Source organism: Triturus cristatus, chromosome 6, assembly GCF_964204655.1.
Source record: "Triturus cristatus chromosome 6, aTriCri1.1, whole genome shotgun sequence".
NCBI lineage: Eukaryota > Metazoa > Chordata > Amphibia > Caudata > Salamandridae > Triturus > Triturus cristatus.
The window spans coordinates 301,076,830-301,101,656 of record NC_140589.1 but is presented as its reverse complement, the minus strand read 5'-3'; positions in this window follow the sequence as shown (position 1 = coordinate 301,101,656).

The following is a 24,827-nucleotide window of genomic DNA, read 5'->3' as shown; positions in this document are numbered from 1 at the left end:
TAATAATCTGAAAACACGCTGAGGTTTATACCATGGTTTTAAAGGCAAACAATCCTTCCCTTCATCTAAAGGATAATTGTCGTTCACTAATTCTTAATTATACATTACTCATCTGTCATCCTTATACTAAGAATCCTAGGAGACAATTAAGGTTTAGCGCTAGTGTCCTAACCACACAACACAATGTAATTATGTGGGGAGGTGTTTTTTTTTCACAGTGTTAATCATTTTGAGGTAGCAAAGCTCAGTCACTCCATAGAATATTCACCAGTGTCATGGTAATGACTGGAAGTCCAACAGAGGATACAATCAAATCGAATTCTTTAAATAAACCTTACATGCTGCTCTTACATATTATATACATTATTTATATTTCATAACTTAATTTAAAAAATAATGGGAAAATGCATTTTTATTTTATTTTATTACGTTTCTATTTTTTTTCTAAATGCTTTTCTACATAGATCTGTTATCTTCTATTTCTATCACCCTGTCGCAGTAGCCTCCCCCGAGTTGGCGGCTTTCGCAGAATCTCAATATGGCCTTTTTGCGGGCATATAAAGAATGCCGGCCAACCCACCAGGTCAGTAGAGGCCAGTCTTTTAGAGGGCTGTGCTCGCTATTCAGAGATCTCCGGCTCCTTGGTGGGAATCTGTAGGCCTTCAATGGAGCTGAAATTCAACAGCTCCACTGCTGGCTGGGTTTGGGCACTAAGTGTATTTTGGTATCTCTCTGCAATTCTGTGTGTTTTTCAAAACGAACCTCAAAAGTAGGAGTTTGTTTTTAAAAAACAAATAGTCGGGACGTGTCCTGGACCAGCAAGATGGCGGTTGCTCCATAATGAAGTTCCTGCTGCTCTGACATATCCAGATCCATCCTCTAGTGGGGGTTGGGTTGGGGGGAAGGAAGGGGGGTGCGTGATGGGCCTGATGCACTGTACTGTTGACCAGGCCTATAGCCATGGTGGGCAGCCCACTGCTGAATTGCAGCATCCAGTGCGGGTCTAGTCTTTGTTTGAGGCGGTGTCGGTTTCCAGAGGCCTGTGAGGGACAGCAGCGAAGCATTGATCTTCCCTGCCACCCGAGCCAGGTGAGAGAAGAGACATGGCCGTGTCCTTGATAGGCAGCTGCCTGAATGGGTCACCGCGCACCCTGAATGGTGAAGAGGCCCATGTGGAGTCTTTTTGGTGGTGTGACGGCCCACAGTGGACTCTGGTGTGGTGATTGGGTGACCCTGAACTTCCCGGAGCAGTAGGGGGGTGCCTGGACACTCCGGCAGGGGGGCAGCTTTCCCATGTATGGGGTGCTTGCTGCTGAGGGGGTGCTGCCCTCCTTTTCTCCCCCCTTGTCTCCATAACCATGGACTGACATGATGAGAGAGCACCTTGGTCTCCACGTGTCACTGAAACACATGTCTTGTGAGTGAGAGCTGAACCTGCAGACACCAGCTGCTGGAGATCCTGCATGGTGGCCCCAGGACAGGATCCGCGTTCCGGCTGCTCATGCTGCCCCCCTTCAGCTACCTTACGCATGACCTCCTTGGCCATAGGGGGTAACGGGGACAGGCAGGGCTGCATCCTGGGTAGCAGCAACCCACCATCACCTCCATCTCTTCAGCTGACCTCTCAGGACTCACCTGGCTCAGGACTTGCCTGCCTGCCCGTGCCTTGCATAGATTCTGATAGTGGGGGCAATCGGGCCAGGCTCAAGAACATCTTAACCTTCTCTCTGGTGCCCCCTCTGCACAGATCCAGACAGGGGGAACAAATAGACAAAGACAAGACCCCCTTTTCTCAAACTAAAATGGATACATTCATGATGTCTGCAGTGGATCCTGCGAGGGACCTGCCTCCACAGCCACCCAAAAACTGACTGACCCTCTGGATAAAGCTGCCATCTTGCAGGCTATTCAGACTAAGCAACTTGAGTCGAGCTGAGGACAACGAAAACAGGTTGAGACGATTCATGCAGTTTCCTGAGAGGGCTGAGGTTGGAGACACCGGCAGGTTTTTGGAGAGTTGGATCACATCTTGGGTGCTGGCAGATACCCTATCCCATTGGCCCCCAAGCTCCCCACTGAGGCCGTTCATTACCCAGGTCATGAACTACTGTGAAAGGAGCAATGATTTCCCACAAGGCCCGGAAACTCAGTAACCTCCACTTTGAATCCTCTCGAATGATATTTCTAGACTACACGAAAGCAGCACAAGTCAATCTCAAATCCTTCACCAAGGTCATACGCAACTCAGGGCAATAAATCTACACTATATGCTGAACTTTAGGGCCACACTTAAAGTGATCAACAATTCTCATACACATTTGTTTGAATCCCCAGAGGAGGCCTATGAGTGGGCAGCAGAGAAATGGATTGTCTTACAATCGACCCGGGGTGACCTCACCCAGTGATCACCAGCCCCTACTGGCTTGCTCCCTTTGGGGGCATGCCCCTGCTGGAGGACCCGCTCTAGGAGAAACCGGGGCAGCTCACAAGCTCCTCTGACACCTGTTAGACAGATCTGATGGCTTTGACCAACCCTTCCCTGGACCCATATGATGGCATGCTGGAAGGCCAGCCAGAAGACCAACCGGAGCCATAGGACATCTCCATTCTGCCTTCTGCTAACTCTCATGAGGCGGATGACAGCTGAGGTCCTTCCCATGACCTATGTGGACTTGTGATCCCCATATAGGGACTCATATGCAATTTCTCCTTAAACAGTCAGAGAGGCCACTAAACACACCTATCTGTTAAGTCATCTTATTTGATAACCATGAAGGTTGCTCCAGGCAATAGATGCTTCTGGGTGGGAAGTATGGGGAGGGGGGAGTTAAGGGGTAAGGGAGTTTCAGTTTCAAGGCTTGATCTCTGGTTTATTATGTTTTGTCTTTGTTTTCTCTTTTTGGCATGCACATTGACACCCACACTTTCAGCACTCACCCTCAGCATACCAGCCATGGGAGACTTCTCCTAGGTCATTCAAATGAGTATTGCCTGGCTCGCAGACCTCGGCTCCTATGCAGTCCCGAATTTCACATCCATGACTGACATTACATTCCTCGACTGGAATGCCAATAGACTCATGGACCGAAATAAACAGGCGGCAGTCCTCAGTTAGCCAAATGTCATGCATTGTCGGTAATAATGCTCCACAAGACCCACCTTTTGGGAAGCCAATGCACCTTCTTGGGCCTCTATGTCAATGATAGAGTCTACCAGGCTGTTTTTTCTAGGGGTTCAAAGAGTGTAGCTATCCTCCTAAGGACAAATTTCCCTCCGGTGATCATGACAACACACTTAGACTCCCTGGGCAGATACGTGGGCCTGGGGGGATTGTTGGAGGAAACACAACTCAAACCTTCTTACCATGCACATCCCCCCACAGACAACTATGAGTGTGATGGATGTGTTCTGCAGTTTTGCTGGCTTTCCTCCAAGGTACCACAGTAATCGCTGGGGACTTCAGAGATTTCCCCGCCGTGTATTTGGGCATGATTGCAGAGCAAACACCCCATAGAATACACACAAAGAAATTTCTCTATGCCTTGACTGAGGATCTTAGTCACTGCGATGTAAGGAGGACTCTGGCATTCCTGCTGTAGGCAGCACACCCACACCTTTGCCTCTCATAAGACCCTTTAGCATATGACTGATTCCTCCTATCAGCCCCAGATTCCCTACACATCGACAGTATAGAAATCCTCACCTGCAGCATTTAAGACCACTCACTGGTCCGCCACGGCAACCAACTGGACGATCTGGCATCTCAGTGCTTGGTATGTGACAGGCCTGCAGTGCAAAAACCTCCTGGCCTCATAGATCACAGCCTCCTTTAAACACAACCAGGGCACTGTGGCCTCCACGAGCGTGCTGTGGGTGATCGGAAAATTTACTATTAGAGGTCTGGCTAAGGCCCACATCCATTGTTAAAAACAGGTGCAAAAGAGTCAGATCTTGCAATTCAAGACCGTAATCCTCAACCTCGAGAAACAATATGTCCTCATTCTCACCCCTACTGTGTTTCACCAACTGGAACTGGACAAAAGCTCCCTCCATCAGCTGGCTCTCAATGAGGCTAAGCTGTGTTTGAAGGCAACCACTCAATGGGTCTATGAGCTTGGCACCAAATCTGGAAAACTTATTTTCTGGTGGGCCATCTCGTACCCAGCCTTCAGAATTAGTCTCAAAATAGAAGACGATACACGGTGTCAGTAGACCTCGGCAGTGAACATTGTGCAGGCATGCGCAGACTACTACTGCTCATTGTATGACCGCACCCCAAGACCACCTGAGGAAGAGGCAAATCCTATCCTCTCTGATATCCCACCAGCTGTGATCTTGGATTCCCAAAGGGCTGAACTAGAAGCCCCACTGGCCCTGTAAGAAGTCAGTGATGCCGAGAAAACACTGGGACCAGATAGATTCCCAGTGGAGTTCTACTGCAAATTTCATGATTTACGGACTCCCCACTTGCGTGGTCTTGTTTCTGGTGGTTGTGACTCAGGGTGAGTTTCCTTCGGAGTTAGACCTAACCCTCACAGGGCATATTCACAAACCTTGGAGGCCACCTGATCAGTGTACCTCCTACAGACCTACCTCATTAATTAATAGAGAAATTAAACTTCATGCTAAGATTCTTTAACGGTACTCTCCACTCTGGTCCATCCAGGCCAATGTGGCTTCATGCCTTCCGGTAGCACCACCACTGCATCCAGCATTTACACCTGGCTGTAGCCCACAATTAGAAGCACTTCTCCTGGTGGATTTTGAGAGGGTGTTCAACAACGTCGATTGGTCATTTTGAGACACAGTGTTTGTCAAAATGGGATTTGGCCCGTACTTCCTGTGCCTTATTAGACTGCCTTACTCATCCCCAGCCACCCAGGTCTGTGTCAATAGGGTTCTATCAGAGCTCTTCCCAATTCAACAGGGGACGAGGCAGGACTGCCCCATGTCCCCCCTCCTTTTTGCCCTGGCCATTGAATACCTGGCTTGCCTTATTCGCCGAGTAGCCCAGCTATGGAATTAGAAGTGAAAACTAGATAGCATTATATGTGGACAATGTTTTCCTCTACCTCACTCACCCCCAAGACTCTAGCCCTCGGTCACTCCACATCCTCGACTTATTCGGAAAGGCCTCTGGCATCTGACCCAAGTGGTCTAAATCCTTAGTGAGCTCTCTGTTGAGGGGACCGCAGAGGAGTACACAGGGTGATATGTCATCCCCACAAGGCGATTCAGCTTTCACTATTTGGGAGCTTTTATACTCCTGGCGCCTGCCCTCGCATGGAACCTCAATATGAAAACCACTGGTAGTGCATATGAAGGAGGACTTTCAGTGACTCTACCATTAAATATTCTCGGGTAAATAGGCTTCTTCAAAATTAAAATCTTCTTCTGCTTCTTAAATGCCTTACAGACTTTTTCCCTCCCAAAACCACCCGCCTTGTTCTAAAACCTGAATGCTGCCATATGCTCCTTCTTGTGGGTGCATCATCACCCTGCATTGCTTTTGATACATGCTGACAGTTCACATACACCGGTGGGCTTTGTACAGCAGATTTCAGACTTTACTCAATTGCAAGTGATCAATGATTGGTTAAACTGGTGTTGGAGTCACCCGACTTATGAGGCCAAGCTCTGGCTCTTGGGTCTTGACAAGTTCCTCCAATTGTTGTGTGGTCAACACATTCTGAGGGACCTACCAGCCCGGACCACGGTGGTCCTCCAGGCATGGAGGAGGATAACCAAGTTCACCGGTAGGGACCAAAGATCCATCCAGATGACACCACTCTGGCAAAGCACCTGGCTCAATCAACCAGCCCTGCTCGATGGGTTTGCCAAGAGGGATACGATTGGGATATTGCAAATGGGAGATGTCCAGCAAGTCTCGCGTTTAAATCCTTTTAAGACCTCCAGGCACGATTCTTCCTATCCACAACACACTTCTACACATATCTTCCAATATCTTCAAATCAGACATGCTTTAGCCCTCGAGATACAGAAATTGGGGGATTTATTTATTTTATTTATTTATAAAATTTTATATAGCGCGAACATGATCCCGAAGGATATCAGAGCACTTTACAATTGGAGGGAAGGAAGTTAATAAATGCAGTAGCGGCATCAAATAAGAATACCAAACAGAATAGTTACAAAACAACAGGGGTCAATAGAGAATAATACAAAAACGGGTGCATAGAGAGCTAGGATGGGAGAAAATGATAAGTTAAAGAAGAGTAGCACCCAGTGCAGGTCTTAAGGTTGTAAGTTCAATACTTTAGAGTAGACGATCCAAACCCATGGTTGGATTCCCTAGATGGCGTGGACTGGAGGGGTGCTCAAATGGCACCTGGCATCCTATCCTTGCCATCTCATCACAGCTACACCAATCCAACTGAACTATCTCCATACCACATACTACATTCTCCGAGTGTTCTAGCAGGTAGACAACCTTTCATTCCCCAGATTGTATTGTTTTGCTTTCCCAGGGGCCGACTTCTATCATGTGATATGGTCCTGTCTGTGCCTTATAAGCGGTCTATTGAACACAAGCTTTCTTGGGATCGGGATGCCTCCTTTGAACTGACCCTCCAGGGTGGCCTTACATGGGGTATTGAAGGACATGGGGGGGGCACATGAGCAACATGCACCCTAGTGGGTCTAGCCACACTCCTGGTGAAGAGAGCTATAGTACGTAGTTGGACCCATAAATACCCATCTAAACTTTCAGACAGGTGAAAAGTGATGAACAGGGGTGCTATCATGGAGAATCCAATATGCAGGGTTAGGGCATGTACCAGTAAACATGCAAGGATATGGGGAGCCTGGTGGGAATATTTGGGCTTAACCTTACCAGAGGGTGCGGGGCCCTGTGAGGGTCGAGACACTGTTCTCTCTTTTGTTGTTTTGTATGGCCTCCTATAGTGGAAAATGTTGGGGGGTGTATGCTGGTGGGTTGGACTGGGATTATTGCCATGCCACACAAAACTCAATAAAGATTGTTATAAAAACAATAGTAATAGTCAAGGCCCTGATGCGCAGGAGGTTTCTCCCTGTGCTCCAGACCTATAAAAGATTCCCAGTGGAGGACTTCCATGACTAGAATGGCAGTCCCAGGCAAAGACAGCTAGTGATCGTCACCTAGTCCTAGATAAGGTGAAGCAACCATCATTATGATTTGGTGGCCTACAGATAGACTAACTGTCAAGTCAAGGGTTTACAGAGGGGGCGACAGCTGAGGCTCCCTCAGTGCACACGCTGTTGTTCCCCCACCTCTAAATGTAACGGGGACCTTCAAGTTGGGTTGACGAGAAAGCTGCCATTTTTGGTAGATACTTTGCAACCCCCAATATCTAAATGCCCTCTTTATTCAAAGATTTATGCGATGGTAGCTTGCTTTCTCTCATGCGCGATAACAAATGTCAGAGACAGGCTGTTTTATTGATTGTTACTATGTTCTGACTGTCAACAAATGCAGTCATTGTCATGAGAAATTATGTCTTCTGCTTATTCTTTGGGTTATGAATACAATGATGATGAACATCCCCTATTACGCTTTCAAAAGTATCTAAAGATATGGATAAGTTGATACCAGGATAGCTCAGTGAGCTCAAGAGTTTGGATCATGGCTTCCTTTATTCTTTCTGAAGTAAATGAATGTTATTTATGTGCTTGGAACTGTTGGCGTCCAACATAAAGTACTGTATAAAAAACAAGCTATTATTAAGAAAGTGGTGCTAGGTATTGTGCGGGGATAAGCATGCCTCTGCTTCCACAATTTGTTTTGGGCTCCTCTTATCATTTACGCCCCGAACAATTGTGACAAATGTAACTTTTCGTGTTATTCCTAAGGCATAAAAAGAACCGAGGGGCATATTTACAAGCCCCTACCACCACCACAACGTCACCTATAGTGACGTTGTGGTGGCGATAGGGGCTGCACCTTATGTACAAGGCAGCGTTAAGCCACTTAACGTGGCTTAATGCTTCCTTGTACATAAGGCACCGTTTCACGCTATGGTTAGTGTGAAAGGAGCGTGCAGTGGGTGTTGTGGTGGGCGTTCCACCGCAGCACCCATTGTATTTGACGCTGACCCCAATGTACAAGGGTGGCGTACATAGAAGGCAGCGCCATAATTAAGACCAGGAAAATCCTGGTCTTAAGTTGGCGAAACAAGGAGAAATGCATAATTTCTCCTCGTTTTTGCTTTTTCCATTTGTGCTGCCTTGTGCAGCACACATGGAAAAAGCAAAATGCCATGGTGTGTTTATGTACAAGAAGGTGCCCCTTCCTGTACATGAAAAATCTTTTTAAAAAAAAGCCATTTTGTACCTTTCATGTGTGCTGCATGAAGCAGCACACATGAAAGTTACAAAATGGCATTTTAGGATTGTTTATGTGCAGGAAGGGACTCCTTCCTACATATAACTAATCCTCCCCTGCACAAAGACACCCTTGCACCAGAGGTTGCCTGCGTTAGCGTTAAGTTGCTAAACTTAGCGCCATCTCAGGGGGAAACGCAAGGCTACACCACATTCTTGTAAATATGGTGCAGCCTTGCGTTTCAGAAGTGGTAGAACGAGGCGTTAAGCCAAGGGGGCTAACGACAAGTTCCGCCACTTCATTGTACATATCCCTCCTCCCCCGAATTTCTTGTGCATTTCTTCAAATTACCTGGCGCACAAGTCAAGTAGTATTCTCCAAGTAATTCATGCCCTGCCGACTGCAATCCCGCTAACACTTATGTTTGTAAGTGGGCCGCAAATGCTGCTTATGGTCATAAGTCAGCACAAACATGGGCAGGTAATGGCAACTTGAGAGGTAATAGACCTCGCGCCAGCTGAAACTGTAAGATAAATATTCTTAAAAGGTCAAAGCTGTTCGAATGCAGCAGCGGCATTAGCCTGGCCTTTAGCTAATGAGCACGCACAGAGCTGAATTACATGTGTATGCACTGTTGTTCAAGCTAGGGGGTCACTGGCTTAGAAACCTTAGGCAATAAAAGGCACAAACGTTTCTGGCACAGCACTCTGACGATCTTTGCAGGAACTGCATCTCTTGAAGGGGAAAATGTTGCCTAATGAAGCGAGGGTGGAGATGGGCCTAATGGAATATTTGTCACTGTAAACATATGGAAAGTGCATGGAGGACAACGACAATTTGCTGACGCCTTCCTACACATACCTCTGTGCATACTGTTTCGCTCTACTTAAATGTCACTGATTTCAATTTCACACTATGGCATTTGGCCCGTTAGCTTGATCAAAAACTGCAACTTAAAGGTGATCAGGAAAAACGCCCAGAAAACACAATAGTAATTTACCACAAATCACCGGTCTACTGCACTCAGAGTGAATGTGCATTGTTTTTAAGTGTTGCATTTGTATCCTCAATTTTTAGCTCTGGCCTAGAGACAGCTTTAGCTATCTTTTTTGCCTCATGTTGTTCCCAAAATTCATAATATGAATACATTCATATGGACATACATTAAGAAGTACTTTTGTGACTTCATTTTTTCTGCTCATATGTGTATCACCAACCACCTGAAAAAGGAGTGAATTTCAGCAAGCACAGGTGTGCCTGGGTCTCTGGGACACTCCTTTATTTTTATATATTTTTTATATGCTTGGTTGGTATTTTTTTTGCATATTGCATATGTGCAGAATTGAAAGTCAGCTCCTGTACATGGTGTACCACGAAAACAACTTGTCATTGTTATTAGGAGCAATAGATTCAACATTGCAATTTAATTCATTTATCAAACTAATTGGGTCTTTTCCATGCCACACAGACAACATCACACCCTCTTCAAAGAGCCATCTAGATGCTGCGAGCAGTTAGTCATCATAGATCAATCCTTTATCCCCTTAGAATGGAGAGAAAATATTTGTCCAGTTTTGTGATGTAAGCAACTGAGGTATTTGAGTTTGGGTTCAGAGGCCAAACAAACAGAACTACCAAACCAAGACATTTCTGAAATCCAGATACCAAGGAGAGTCCAGGATGGTGTGACTTGTGTGCAACCTACTACATTGTTGGACCCAGAATGTCCTAGCAGCGCATGATGAATCGTCACAAAATTTTCAAAAAAGTCCCTGTTTTGGTTCAGCTGCTGTGTCTGTGTCATTTGAGATGTCATCAGTGATGTCACTGACCATGTCATGAGTGATGTAATATGTGACATCATCAGTAGTGCATTGTGGGCGCACAAGTTATAGTTAGCTCAGCTAACTATAACGGCTGAATTGCTCTGGTTTTGTACGAGTGAAATGTCAGTCTAACTATAACGTCCCTGAAACCTGTGGTTTTTTCAGTGAATATCTAAGGTTTTTTAAATGCTAATTGCTAAATATCGTCCCTGAAAACTCTGTTTTTTCAGAACATTTCTAAGGTGGTTTTGTAAATGTTAATTCCTAACTATAAAGTCCCTAAAACCTCTGTTTTTTTAGTGGATTTCTAAGGTTTTTAAAAATGCTAATACTAACTATAACTTCCCTGAAACCTTTGTTTTTTTCAGAGAATTTCTAAGGTTTTTTAAATGCTAATTTCTAACTGTGGGTACATAGGTAGGACATGTACAGAAAGAGGAAGAAAGGTGCAGAAAGAAGCAGGAGAAGTGCAGAAAGATGCAAGAGAGGTGCAGAAAGAGGAAGAAAGGTGCAAAAAAAAGCAACAGAAGTGCAAAAAGAAGCAACAGAGGTGTAGAAAGAGGCCTACTTCGACTGTACCTTACCACACACTCATACAAAGTAGCCTAATCACTAATCTTTCTCCCAAGATGTCTTATAACTCACTTTTCTCTTGAAGGTTCACTATTCATCGACTACTCAGAATGTTAGGCCAAATGTAAAACAGCAATCCTAACCATATCAATGTGGTAAGTCTGACCAAGTTTGTGAAGGTATGCATGCATGTATCTCTGCTTTTACCTAGTTGCATATTACATAAAAATAAACATACAAATACTTGAATACCTGTGCTTCAAATAGCATACTCTGTAAATTTGTGTACTAAAAGGTGTATATATTTCTTTCTGCTCATAATACAGGGCACATGGGTATTGAATAGTATATTTGAGGGGCTCTATAACACCAATATGCATAAGACATGTATGCCCGTGCAACCGAATGACAAAGCAGAACTGAGAACATTTAACCATCTATAGGAGAAGCTACCCACGTTTTAAGCTACCACCTTCAGATGCATAACACATGTGAGAATACATATACAAGTAGACATATACCTGTCACAAGAGAACGCAGACCCTTACACTTGACAGCTCGCCCTTCCCATTTGAGTACAGAGAGAGGCAAGAGAAGTACAGAAAGAAGGAAGAGAAGTGCAGAAAAAAACAAGAGAGGTGCAGAAAGGTGCAGAAAGAGTAACAAATGGGCAGAAAGAGGTAAGAGAAATGCAGAAAGAAACAACAGAGGTGCAGAAGGAGGCAAGAGAACTGCAGAAAGAGGCAAGAGAGTTGGAGTAACAGACAAAAGAGGTGCAGAGAGAGGGAACAGGAATACAGAGAGAGATAAGAGTGGTGCAGAAAGAGGCAAGAGGGGTGTAGAAAGAGGCAAGAGAAGTACAGAAAGAAGCAGAAGAGGTGCCGAAAGAGGCACAAGAACTGCAGAATGAGGCTAGAGAGGTGCAGAAATAGGCAAGGAAAGTACAGAAAAAGGAAAGAAGAATGCAGAATGAGGCAAGAGGGGTGCAGAAAGAAGTAAGAGAGGTACAGAAAGAAGCAACAGAGGTGCAGAAAGAGGCAAAAAGGGGGCAAAAAGAGGCAAGAGAGGTGCAGAAAGAGGGAAGACGAGTGCAAAAAGAAGTAACAGGGGTGCAGAAAGAAGCAAAAGAAGTGCAGAAAGAAGCAACAGAGCTACAGGAAGAGGCAAGAGAAGTGCAGAAAGAGGCAAGAGAGGTGCGGAAAGAGGTAAGAGTGGTGTAGAAAGAAGCAAGAGGGGTGCAGAAAGAAGCAATAGGGGTACAGAAAGAGGCTAGAGGGGTGCAGAAAGAGGTAAGAGAAGTGCAGAAAGAAACAACACAGGTGCAGAAGGAGGCAAGAGAACTGCAGAAAGAGGCAAGAGAGTTGGAGAAACAGACATAAGAGGTGCAGAGAAAGGGAACAGGGATGCAGAGAGAGGTAAAAGGGGTGCAGAAAGAGGCAAGAAAAGTGCAGAAAGAAGCAAAAGAGGTGCCAAAAGAGACAAGAGAAGCGCAGAAAGAAACAATAGAGGTGCTGAAAGAGGCCAGAAAAGTTCAGAAAGAGGTAAGAGAGGTGAAGAAAAAGTCAGGAGAGGTGCAGAAACAGGCAAGAGGGATGCAGAAAGAGGCAAGAGAAGTGCAGAAAAAAGCAAAAGAGGGGACAGAAAAAGGCAAGAGAGCTACAGAAAGAGGGAAGAGGGGTACAGAAAGAAGCAGGAGGGGTGCAGAAAGAAGCAAGTGAGGTGCAGAAAGAGGCAAGACAGGTGGCGAAAGAGGCAAGAGAGGTGCAGAAACAGCAAGAGAAGTGCAGAAAGAGGCTAGGGAAGTGCTGAAAGAAGCAACAGAGATGTAAAAAGAAACAAGAGAAGTGATGAAAGAGACAAGAGAATCGCAGAAAGAAACAAGAGAGGTGCAGAAAAAAGCAAGAGAAGTGCAGAGAAGTGCAGAAAGAGGCAAGTGAGGTGCAGGAAGAGGCAAGAGAAGTGCAGAAAGAGGCAAAAGGGGTGTAGAAAGAGGCAAGTGAGTTGCAGAAACAGGCAAGATGGATTCAGAAAGAGGCAAGAGAAGTACAGAAAAAAGCAACAGAGGTACAGAAGGAGGCAAGAGAACTGCAGAAAGAGGCAAGAGGGGTGCAGAAAGAAGAAAGAGGGGTGCAGAAAAGGGCAAGAGAGGTACAGAAAGACGGAAGACGAGTGCAAAAAGAAGCAACAGGGGTACAGAAAGAAGCAAGAGAGGTGCAGAAAGAAGCAAGAGAACTGCAGAAAGAAGCAACAGAGGTGCAGAAAGAAGCAACAGAGGTGCAGAAAGAGGTTCAGAAAGAGGCAAGAGAGGTGCCGAAAGAGGGAAGATGAGTGCAAAAAAAGCAACAGTGTTGCAGAAAGAAGCAACAGAGGTACAGAAAGAGGCAAGAGAAGTGCCGAAAGAGGCAAGAGAGGTGCAGAAAGAGGCAAGAGAGGTGCAGAAAGAGGGAAGAGGGATAGAGAAAGAAGCAAGAGGGGTACAGAAAGAGGCAAGAGGGGTGCAGAAATAGGCAAGAGAAGTGCAGAAAGAAGCAACAGAGGTACAGAAAGAGGCAAGAGAGAGTTGTATAAACAGGCAAAAGAGGTGCAGAAAGAGAGAACAGGGGTGCAGACAGAGGCAAGAGAGGCGCAGAAACGTACCACATAATTCCAATACACACGACGTACATTTACTCCACTCCAAAAAACATTAGTAAAAAACTCTTACATTTACAATGCCAATAGCCCTAACTTTTGCAAATGTGAGACCTATTACATTGCAAATGCTTCTTTAACGAGTAATCACGTTTGCAGAGTGGTGGAGAAAGGGGGCTAGGCCTCCAACCAATGCCCAGGAATTCCTCTCCATTGCACTTACAGGAGGTACCAGGAGGGCCTCTTGGCCCCCAAAGTACCTCAGCAGTAAAGTTGACTTAATTCCCAAACCAGTAGTGTGCCTGGAGGTGCATTTGCAGAGTGCGGGGAAAAAGGGGGTGTGGCCTCTGAAGACCTCATAGCAATCCCACTGTGTTGGATATAAAATTTGGATACATTTTCATCTTTTTTTATTTCTTCACAGTGGTTGGAGGTCGAGATATATTATGTGTGTCTAGTAATGGATTCATTGAGTTACTACTCATTTTCTCACCCCATCTCCCATGCACAAAAGTTGCACTAGTCCAATCATGCAGCCACTACCTAAGCAGTCATCCAATCACTCAGGTAATGCACTTGAATTGATCTAATCACCCAGCCACTACTCAGAAACTCATACAATCACCCAGGCGCTACCCACACACTATGCAAACACCCAAAGACTATGCATGCACTCATCCGTTCACTGAGGCACTGCTCATGGACTCATCCAATCACCCAGGCAGTACCCATGCACTCATGCAAACACTCAGGCACTATCTGTGCACTCACCCAATCATGCAGACAGTATCCATGCATTCACCCAATCACCCAGACCCTATCCTTGCAATCATCCAGGCACTACGCATGCAGACAGCTTGTCACCTATGTGCTACTCACACACTCATACAAGCAACCAGGCACTACCCATGCACCTATCCTATCACCAAAGCAGTACCCATGCACCCATCCATTCACTCAGGCACTATCTATGCACTCACACAATCCTCAACACACTATCCATGCACTCATCTAATCACCCAGACACTACCCTTGCACTCATCCATTCACTGAGGCACTACCCTTGCACTTATGCATTCACTGAGACACTACGCTTGCACTCATCCATTCACTCAGGCACTACCCATGTACTCATCCATTCACTCAAGCACTACCCATGCACTCATCCAATCACCCAGGCACTATCCATGTACTCACCAAATCATGCAAGTACTGTGCATTCATTCACCCAATCACCCAGGCCCAATCAATGCACACTCCCAATCACCCAGCCACTACCCTTGCACTAATACAATTACCGGGGCACTACCTTGCACTCATCCAATCACTGTTACCCTTCCACTCATTCTTTTACTCACCGGTGCACTGATCTATTCACTGGTGCACTACCCATGCACCCAGGTACTAACCATGCACATATCAAATCACCCAGGCACTACCCTTCTACTCATCCATTCACCCAGGCACTATCTGTGCACTCATCTATTCACCACGTCACTATCCATGCACTCATCCAATCATCGAAGCACTAATCATACACTCATTCATTCACCCAGACATTATCCATGCACTCATCCATTCACTCAGGCAGTACTGATGCACTCATCATCCAATCAACCAGGCACTACCCTTCTACTCATCCATTTGTGCAACAAGTACCCAGTACCCATGCACTCATCTATTCACCGACATTATCCATGCACTCATCCAATCACCCAGGCACTATCCATGCACTCATTCATTCACCCAGCTATTATCATCCACTCATCCATTACATCAGGCACTACTGTTCCACTCTTCAATTCACTCAGGCACTACATATACACTCATCTATTTAGCCACGCACTACCCATGCACACATGCAATCACCCAATCACTACGTATGCAATCATCCAATTACTCAGGCACTGCATATGCACTCATAGATTTACTCAGGCACCACTGCTGCACTCATTGTAACATCCATGCAGCAGTTGTGCACTTATTCAATTATCCATACACAAGTGATACAGTTATTACAAAATATATACATATTATATCTTTTTTTAACTATAAAAGGTGGTTCCATCAGGAACATTTAAAAAAATATATTTTTTAGGCTTTTGTAAAGTTTTACGTTTTATTTTTTATAACAACAAACATGGCAACTAGGATTGCAGGAATTGAAGAAACATGCACTGAAAAATGTGCAAAACATATAAAAGAGGAAAACAAATAACATGCTATTTTGCAGCATTGTGAATAGCTGTAAGAGACTGCTCACCAGCACTCATGACAACAATATATGTTGCACTACTCTGCGCCTCAGAAGAGAGTTTTTGACCAGGAATTTTTGCTGCTGCCACTGAAGTAGATCCAGCTTCCCTCTGCTTGATCACCAGTTGCAGATGTTTTTTTATAATGGGTTTTTAGATGGTTTAACATGGACGTTGTCCCACATGAATATTTCTTGTTGGTTCCTCTAGAAAGGGTCTTCTTGCCGATTGTGCATTGCACAAGTTTGGCAGCTGTTTTTGATTCACCTGTTGGGATTGTAAACAAATCCCATGCCACACAGGCTCTCTTTTGTAGAGGTCCCTCTTCTTCCACATCTTCAGTGTCTGCCTTCTCCACATCGTGGTCCAGCTGTGGTTCCTGCAGACCCCCATCACCTTCTTGTGTTGCCATTTCTGATATGAAAATAGACCAAAATGTTTGCACAGCAAAATGAATCAGCCTGCTCAGCATGAAGTTATATGAAAGGAGATTCAAGAACGAGCAGTGGGTCTGTACTTCCTATTGATTGTGTTGAAACTTATATTATACAAAGAGTGTCCTTGCTTTCCCAGTCATGTGATATTCACAGTGACCGAAATAGTCTCGGTTACCGCAGTGAAGCAGAAATGCAAAATACAAGTTTAAAGTAGTTTTCTTTAAAAATGGAAAGAAAAGCAGAACTTTAATTACTATAATAGTAAACAGCTACACTAAACTTGGTGACAATACCTCTACATACATGCTTTAGAGTTGTTGAAAAACACGGGACTACAGACGTCACCACACCTATCGCTGTATTCACCGTAATGGGAAAAAGTGTTTGGAGGAGATTATTCTGGAAATTCGGTTCGAAAAATATGAGTCTAAAAAGTACACTAATCATCCTCTACTGTTATACTGTAGAATATGTCTATATATATATATTTTACAACGAACTCTTCGCGACTACGACATCATCGTGATAGGTTTGGTAGTCGAGAATACAAAAATTTGGTGAGAAGGTGGCTTTCTTCCAAGTTGAATATAGAAAGAAACATTAAAGGAATATTGTACTACACATTTAGAGTTAAACTTTATTTAAAAAATGTCTATAAGTGTATTTTTCAGTAGGTTAAATACATTTACTGATGACAGAATCTCCACTGTAAATGCAACAATGTTGTGCCGACTCACAAAATTGTTAAAAATGAAAGCAGATTATAATGTATTTTCGGATAAAGACAAATTTAATAAAAAATCATTGGTGTATTATATAAATATAAATATAATACATAATATCCAAATATAGAAACAAAGTACGAAAATCTTGCAGGTTCACTTATAAAAAAATTGACATTACGATTTAGAAATAGAATTTTAAAAAACCTTAGAAATTGGAAAAAAATAAAGGATACAGGAATGTTATAGTTTACAATTAGGATTTAAAAAACCTTTGTAATTCACTGAAAAAAACAAAGGTTACAGAGACGTTATAGCTAGGAAATAGATTTTTTTTAAAACCTTGGAAACTCACTGAAAAAAACAAAGGTTACATGGACGTTATAGTTAGGCTGACATTTCATTCATACAAAACCAGAGAAATTCAGCAGTTATACTCGTGCCCCGCAATGCACTGCTTATGACCTCACATATTACATCACTCATGACATGGTCAGTGACATCACTCATGACATCACTCATGACATCTCAAATAACATCACTGATTACATCACTGAGGACATCACCCACAGAATCTCTGAAGCAGCCACTCTCACCCCATGTAACCATTCATACACCCACTCTAACTTTCACACTACCATTCTAAAAACCACCCATACCAGTAGGTATATACCCACTCACTCATTCATAGGTCTACACATACATCTACTCACTCACCCATACAGCCACTGACATATCTACTCATACACCCATATGGCCACTCATACACTGTCAGTCACTCATAAAGCTACTCACACACCGACTCACTCATCCATAGAGTCAATCACACTACCACTTACTTACCTATGCAGTTATACACAGTAACTCACTTATTCATACAGATACTAGCACATACTAACTCTCCTATATAGTCACTGACACAAGCACAGCCTCACCCATACAGCCACTCTCACAATCACTTACTCACATAGAGCTGCCTCTATACTATAACACTCACATATAACGCCTTTCACATATGCAGTTACTCACCCATTTACCACTGAGACATCCATTCACTCACCGACACAGCCATACACACAATCACTCACCCATACAGCCCCACTCAGATATACTCATGAACCCATATTGACAATAATTCACCCACCCACTCACTCATCCATGGAGGGAGTCACCCACACCCTCAACCACCCACACAGACACTCAGGCACCCATACAGGTACTCAGACAACCAATCAATAACCCATATAGGCATTCATGTATCTACTCACTAACCCATGCAGCCACTTACATACCAACTGACAGACTGATACAGACATTCACACAGATTAGTCACTCACCCATACATTCACTGAGACACGTATAATCACTCACTTATACAGTCAGCCACACATCCACTAAATCCTCCATACAGGCACTCAGACACCCACTCATTCATCAATAAACCTTGGCGTATATATATTTCACACTCATAAACATTTTAGAAACACTCACAGTCACTGGATTATGTCATCAGTGATGTCCTTTGAGATGTCATGAGTGATGTCACTGACCATGTCATGAGTGATGCAATTTGTGAGGTCATAAGCAGTGAATTGTGGGGCGCGAGTTATAGTTAGCTCAGCTAACTAAAACTGCTGAATTTATGTGGTTTTATATGAGTGAAATGTCAGTTTAACTATAAGGTCCATGTAGATCAGGCATCTCCAATGAGTAGCTCGGGAGCTACCTCTGAGTAGCTCTTCTGTGTGCAGCTCACTAAAATAAAAGCTGTTTGTTGTTTGAATTATTATTTGTGTACCAGAATTAAAATTCATATATTCGAGATAAAAATGTGTATATTTTTAGAACTCATAAGATGTTTGGAGAACAATGGTTACATTTTCAAAATGAATTAAAAGCTATTTTTTGAATTGGAGAGATGCATTACTCATATTATTACCTTAGTGCCAGGAGGATTGCAGCTTTGTATTACCCATGTAGATGCATTCAACATCGATAGTGTTTTTCTACGTTGCTTGCTGGCAAACCTGATTAATGCACCAATGTGATCACTGTTGACAATCCTGGATGGGGTGGTCACTAACACATCACTAAATGAGAAAAAACCTAGGCACATATACACAATTATATATATATGTGCAGGCAAACCAATGATGACACCATACACATTAACTCGCAGTGCATGGAAATATTATACATACATTCTTGTGCTTTTTAATACAAAAAATGAATTTTAGTTTTGATTTTAATTATCAAATATCGTGATGAACTAAACAGCTAGAGCTATATCATTCATCTTGGAAACTTTTGAAATACATACATAATGTTAGTGAATGTTGCGAGGGACTCCTGGTGAAGGCACCTAAGCCGAAACGCGCGTAGTGTGTGAACCCACTGGCAGCCTTCTACTCTATTTCAACTATTCACGTTTTGGATCCTCCTTCTTTCTAATTGTGTTATGGTTTGATGGAACATTATAAAGTGTATTTGAAATGTATAAAGATAAAATAAAGTTTATAAATGTATAATGAAAATATACCACTTTACATGAACACCGAAGTGTTGGATAATGTATGAAAATGTATTGATGGCTTTTATGTTGTAAATATTCATTATGGCCTATTTCTGATAAATGAAATAAAAACTAAAAATATTTTTTTGTCTTAAAAAGCACCAGAGTTATGTATAATATTTCCATGCACTGCGAATTAATGTCTATGGTGTACTCATTGGTTTGCTTGCACGGATATATAACTGTGTATTCTTTTGTCATATAATCCCCACGTCTAGCAAGTTTTTCTTGTATGTAGGGGCCCCTACTTTCAAAACTCACTAACACATCACTAACATTAGCAGCTCATGATGATTGTCATTCAACCTAAGTAGCTCTTATTATAGAAAAGGTTGGAGACCCCTGATGTAGATAGATAGATAGATAGATAGATAGATAGATAGATAGATAGATAGATAGATAGATAGATAGATAGATAGATAGATAGATAGATAGATAGATAGATAGATAGATAGATAGACAGACGGACGGACGGACGGACGGACGGACGGACGGACGGACGGACGGACGGACGGACGGACAGACAGACAGACAGACAGACAGACAGACAGACAGACAGACAGACAGACAGACAGACAGACAGATAGATAGATAGATAGATAGATAGATAGATAGATAGATAGATAGATAGATAGATAGATAGATAGATAGATAGATAGATAGATAGATAGATAGATAGATAGATAGATATCCATGCTGCAACTTCCTCTTTCCAGGAGCAACAGTGGCAAAGACAGAGAGATGGAGACCCGGTGTGTGGTGCAGAAAAGAAGGATTTATAGTCCATATAAATAAGAGTGAGTACAAATCATAGATAAACGGTGCAAATAAAATCATGGCCTACTCGTTTCAGCAGAACGCCTACCACTGGGCCTTTCTTACATTCATGGTGGCTCATTTTTTATATACACATGTTGAGTTCATTTCAATTCTTGTTTTCCACAGCCCCTCAACAATTAGAACGTTAACATTATTTCCACTATGGATTTTCTTAGTATCCATTTTCAGATTCCTTCTCCATAGTCTGTACAAGCTCCTCAATAACTAGAACGTTAACCTTATTTCCTTTACGGAGAATCTTGGTATCCATTTTCCAACTCTACCTCCACAATTATCACAAGTATATCATTAGTCCATAAATCATTCTATTGAATCAACAAAATGTTACTGCATGCATTGCATTTCACAGTTTATTAATATTTAATTTAAGGCATAAGCGTTTGAAGTTAGAGGGAATATTTGTTTGGTCATATTATTATGCCTTTAGTTATATATTCTTTTGGGGTGAATTGTAAATGTTATGATGATGTAAAATATTTATCTATAATTTGTAATATCATACATAACATGACATTTACATAATTAAACACCAATTTACAATTTAATCAGAATAAAAATGTATTCAAAATAAAAAACAATAATTTATCATGTATTCCATCCTATTCCCTTACAACTCAACGTGCTATGTATTTGTAAATTACTAATTAAATGCAAAATGACAAACTACACTGAAAAAATAAACAATGATATTAATAATACTAACACCTACAGTTAATATGAAACGTATATATATTAATTAGCTTTAAACAATGTTAAATACAACTATATTACACGATATTATATAAAATATTTTTTAAACAATATTATATACTTAAAACATTATATTCTCAGCTTCTATATTGTGTTCCTCGATATTTTTGAAGTAACTATATTTATTACACCACATTTAAGTAACACAATATTATTGTCCACATTTTTGTGTCATTCTCCATCTCTTCACCCAGCATTTCCTGCCCTTCATCTTCCATGTCTCAAACTACAGTCATAGGGACTGTTTATATAGGGCAAGGACAGAGGAAATGTTTTGAGATTTGTGATCCACCAGGATCACCGCCGCGATGAGCTGCAATTGAGGCCGATTCGCTGCAGACCAGAAATCTACAATCTTGCGAGTATCTCGGGCATCCACTCCCTCATCTAGGCTGCCATAATCGGTTCATCATGCCGCGAGTCCAGCCCTACCTGCTAACAATTTAACGCGATTCCTGCGTCATGTTATTTTCTCCATTGACAAATCCGATCTCCTAGGGTCAAAGCGCCTCACCTGCCATCCTGGTTACAACTGCTAGTGCCCTCTACTGTAGGGTCCCACTGCAGGCAAATGTTTTTCAGGCACTTTATTCAATAGTCCTGATGATGATCCAATATTTCACAGAGAAGGATCGAAACGCTGTCGACACAATAGTCAACCTTATACACATTGATTCTCGCATTTAAATATTGTGTAAAGGTTACTTCCTCATGTTTGTTGTTTCACAATGTATGTATGACTTTATAGAAACAACCACAAATTGCCTAAGCTCTTTTCACTTTGTTTGTCTGTTCTACGTGGGTCTATGGATACAGGCTTGTGTCCCACTGGTATTTGATACGCAATTTTTTGTTCTAAATTTCAATTATTTTGCATATTAAAATTGCCTTTATCCGGCTGGATACTGGCACAAATATAGCACTGACTGGGGCTATATTCATTGTATTCACATTCCTCATTGTTCCAGAGACTTCTGTCTCTTAGAATAAGTTAGTCCCCAAGGTCCCAGACCGAATTAATTTGGGTCCCCTTGTTTTGTTTACACACACTCTTTATAAAGTAGAACACTTAACCGCTTCAGCGCGGCGCGGATTACCGCGCTGTGCTGAAGGGTTCGTGCGCGGGCGGGGCCATGACGGAGCGGTTCCGTCATCCGCACAGCGCAACCGGTGCGCATGATGGAACCGCTCCGTCATGCGCATCGAAGGGGTTAAATAATTTAGTCAAAGTGTCTCCAATCCTTTGCAATAGCAGAACTTAAACTCTTAACCTTTAGACTGAGAGTCAAACCATAATCACTAAGCAAGGAGCGAGGCTCTTTGTTTTGATCTTAAGGCCTCACGTATGAGGAATTGGCATAGGGCAGTGCCACAAATCTTCTTTCTGCACTGTCCAACGCCAATGTGAAAGGGCAGGAGTGCCCTGTATTTATGAAATATGGTATATTTCGGTCCTTTCCCCCGCACTGGTGCACAACTTGCTGCCTGGTGCCAATGTAGGCATCCTTGCACCATGGTGCAAGGGGGCCTCTGTTGCAGCCAGGATTGTTTTTGTGCAGGAAGAGGCACCTTCATGCACAAAATCAATCCCAAGTGGCGCCATCATCTTTTCATGTCTGCTGCAGATGGGAAGAGGAAAAAACAAGGAGAAAGAAAAATATTTATCCTTGTTACACTTGCTCTGGGTAGGCATTCGGTGTTTGCACTGCCCCAGGTTTATGTGAACAAGTAAATATGGAGCAGCATCAAAATTCATGGCTGTTGCTTGGGAACACCCTCCACAACGCCCAAGGAACACCTCCTTGGCACAGAGTAAGACAACGCAGCGACTTGCATTTCTTGCCTTACTCTATATCTATGAAGCCATGCACAGCCAAGCAGGGTGGCTTTGTGTAACCACACAGGTATGATTGAGAAGCTTGCACTAGCAAGACATCAAAAAAAGTGATGCTCTGGCGGTGCAAGTCTCTCATAAATACGCCCCTTAGTACCTTTTTAGATTACAAAAAATAGACTGCCCGAGCAGTCTCATTAGGACCTCATAAGGTGTTCCTGTTCAAACTGGCAAATTAAAAGCAGGCTAAATGCCATGGTATCACAGATGCGAGAAATCTGCTCATTATAGCTGTGTGTTTTTAGAGACCGGAAAGCGGAATGCTAATTCAAGCCAAGTGAGACCTGAATAAAATCACTGTTCCATTCCAGCTGAAGCACCTGAACAGAAGGCCATGATCTTTGCTGCAAATCCTAGTCGCCCCAACTACTGCATCTGAGCAATTTGATGGAATACAAAGCTTTTCACCAGCTCAGTCTATCGTGCTGACACAAAGTATGCTTAAAAGACAAATACAATTACAATTTCTTACTGTACTTCTCTGAAGAAGACAAAAATACAGGTGATTTATGAGGGTGGAATTGTAAATAGTGTGGGGTCTGGGGCTAACCTATGAAAATTTAAGGAAGACAATAAAAAAAGAGAAGCATAAAGTTTTTCTTCTCTACTTTTAATAGGAGGGTTAAGTGTCTCTCTGAAATATTGTACATTCTGACAGGAGATAACATAGAATGCAGGCCCTCATTATGATGGCGGGATTGCCTCAGACAGGTGTCCGATCGTATATATGTCGGTGGTCTCAGGGTCTCGATTACAATGAGACCCTCGTGCAGACTCGGAAACCTGCTCTTTTCCATGAAGGCTTGTGTTGTGGCCCTAGAAGAGGGCCACAGCACAAGCCGCAGTGAAAAAGGGTTGAATTCAAACATTCATGCACCGTGTGCCAGGCACCTTTCCAGTGGCCCACGGGGGCCGGGGCTCTGCATCGGGCCCCCAGAGTCCCTTTGCGTCTGCCTTTACGTGGCAGTGGTACAGCCATGTAAAGGCTGAGGGAAAGGGTCATCATAATCCCTACGCAATGTCTTCACAGTCACCGCCCCCATTGTAGAAGTTAGGCTCCGACTGCCACCCGACTGGCTCCTTGAGCCTGTCGGAAGCGGCGGTCATTACACTGCCCAAATCCCTCTGACCACCGGAATTGTAATCCGCCGGTCTGACCGATACTCTAGATGTCGAATGGACTGCCAACCGACGGCCAGAATGAGGCCTGTAGTGTCATAAATATTTTATGCAGAGGAGGTTTGCCTGTATAATAAATTATGGTGGGTTTAATCTTCTCCAGAATGGGTGCATCACTGTCTACATATGTTGATTAGACAAAGCCAAAATCTGTTGTTCACTCATGTACAATGGTGCAATGCTAGTTCTCTTTACTCACATGACCCTTCTCCATTGTGGACCTCATCTCAACTATCCCTCTTTCTATTGCTCATATTTTTTTGCATGTAGTAGTTGCACTGGAATTTGTTGCATAGACAAGCAATCAGAATCTACTACTACCTGCATGTTATTGTGTTTGACGGGGATGTTTACCCATCATGTATTCAACTGTAGCATGCAGTTTGCACCCATTTGCACTGCTGAGTGGAGTTTTCGTGTACACTGTCCAATGTTTTATGGCCATCTGTTCTGATTTTAAATAAATCATAGATTTTTTCTGCATTGCAGTACCACTTCAGAGAGTGTGCATCTGTGTGTGTACTTTATGTCCAATGGGGATTACCCACTTTTGCCGCAACTTAACTACGTATCTGTGAATTTTGCTCAGCCACGTTGTTTACACTTACTTCCACATTCTAACGTGAGAATGTTTGCATACAGAGCTTATTTGGTGACAGAATTATGTGGCCTGTAGATTGCTAAATGTTTTACATAACAACTATAGTTTTACTTTTTAGCTAATTACAGGTACATGTCATGCACTGGATGATTTGCAATGCATTATAGAGCTCTATGGTACATATTCTCTAAAAAGCAAATTGGAACCATAGGGTCATATTCACT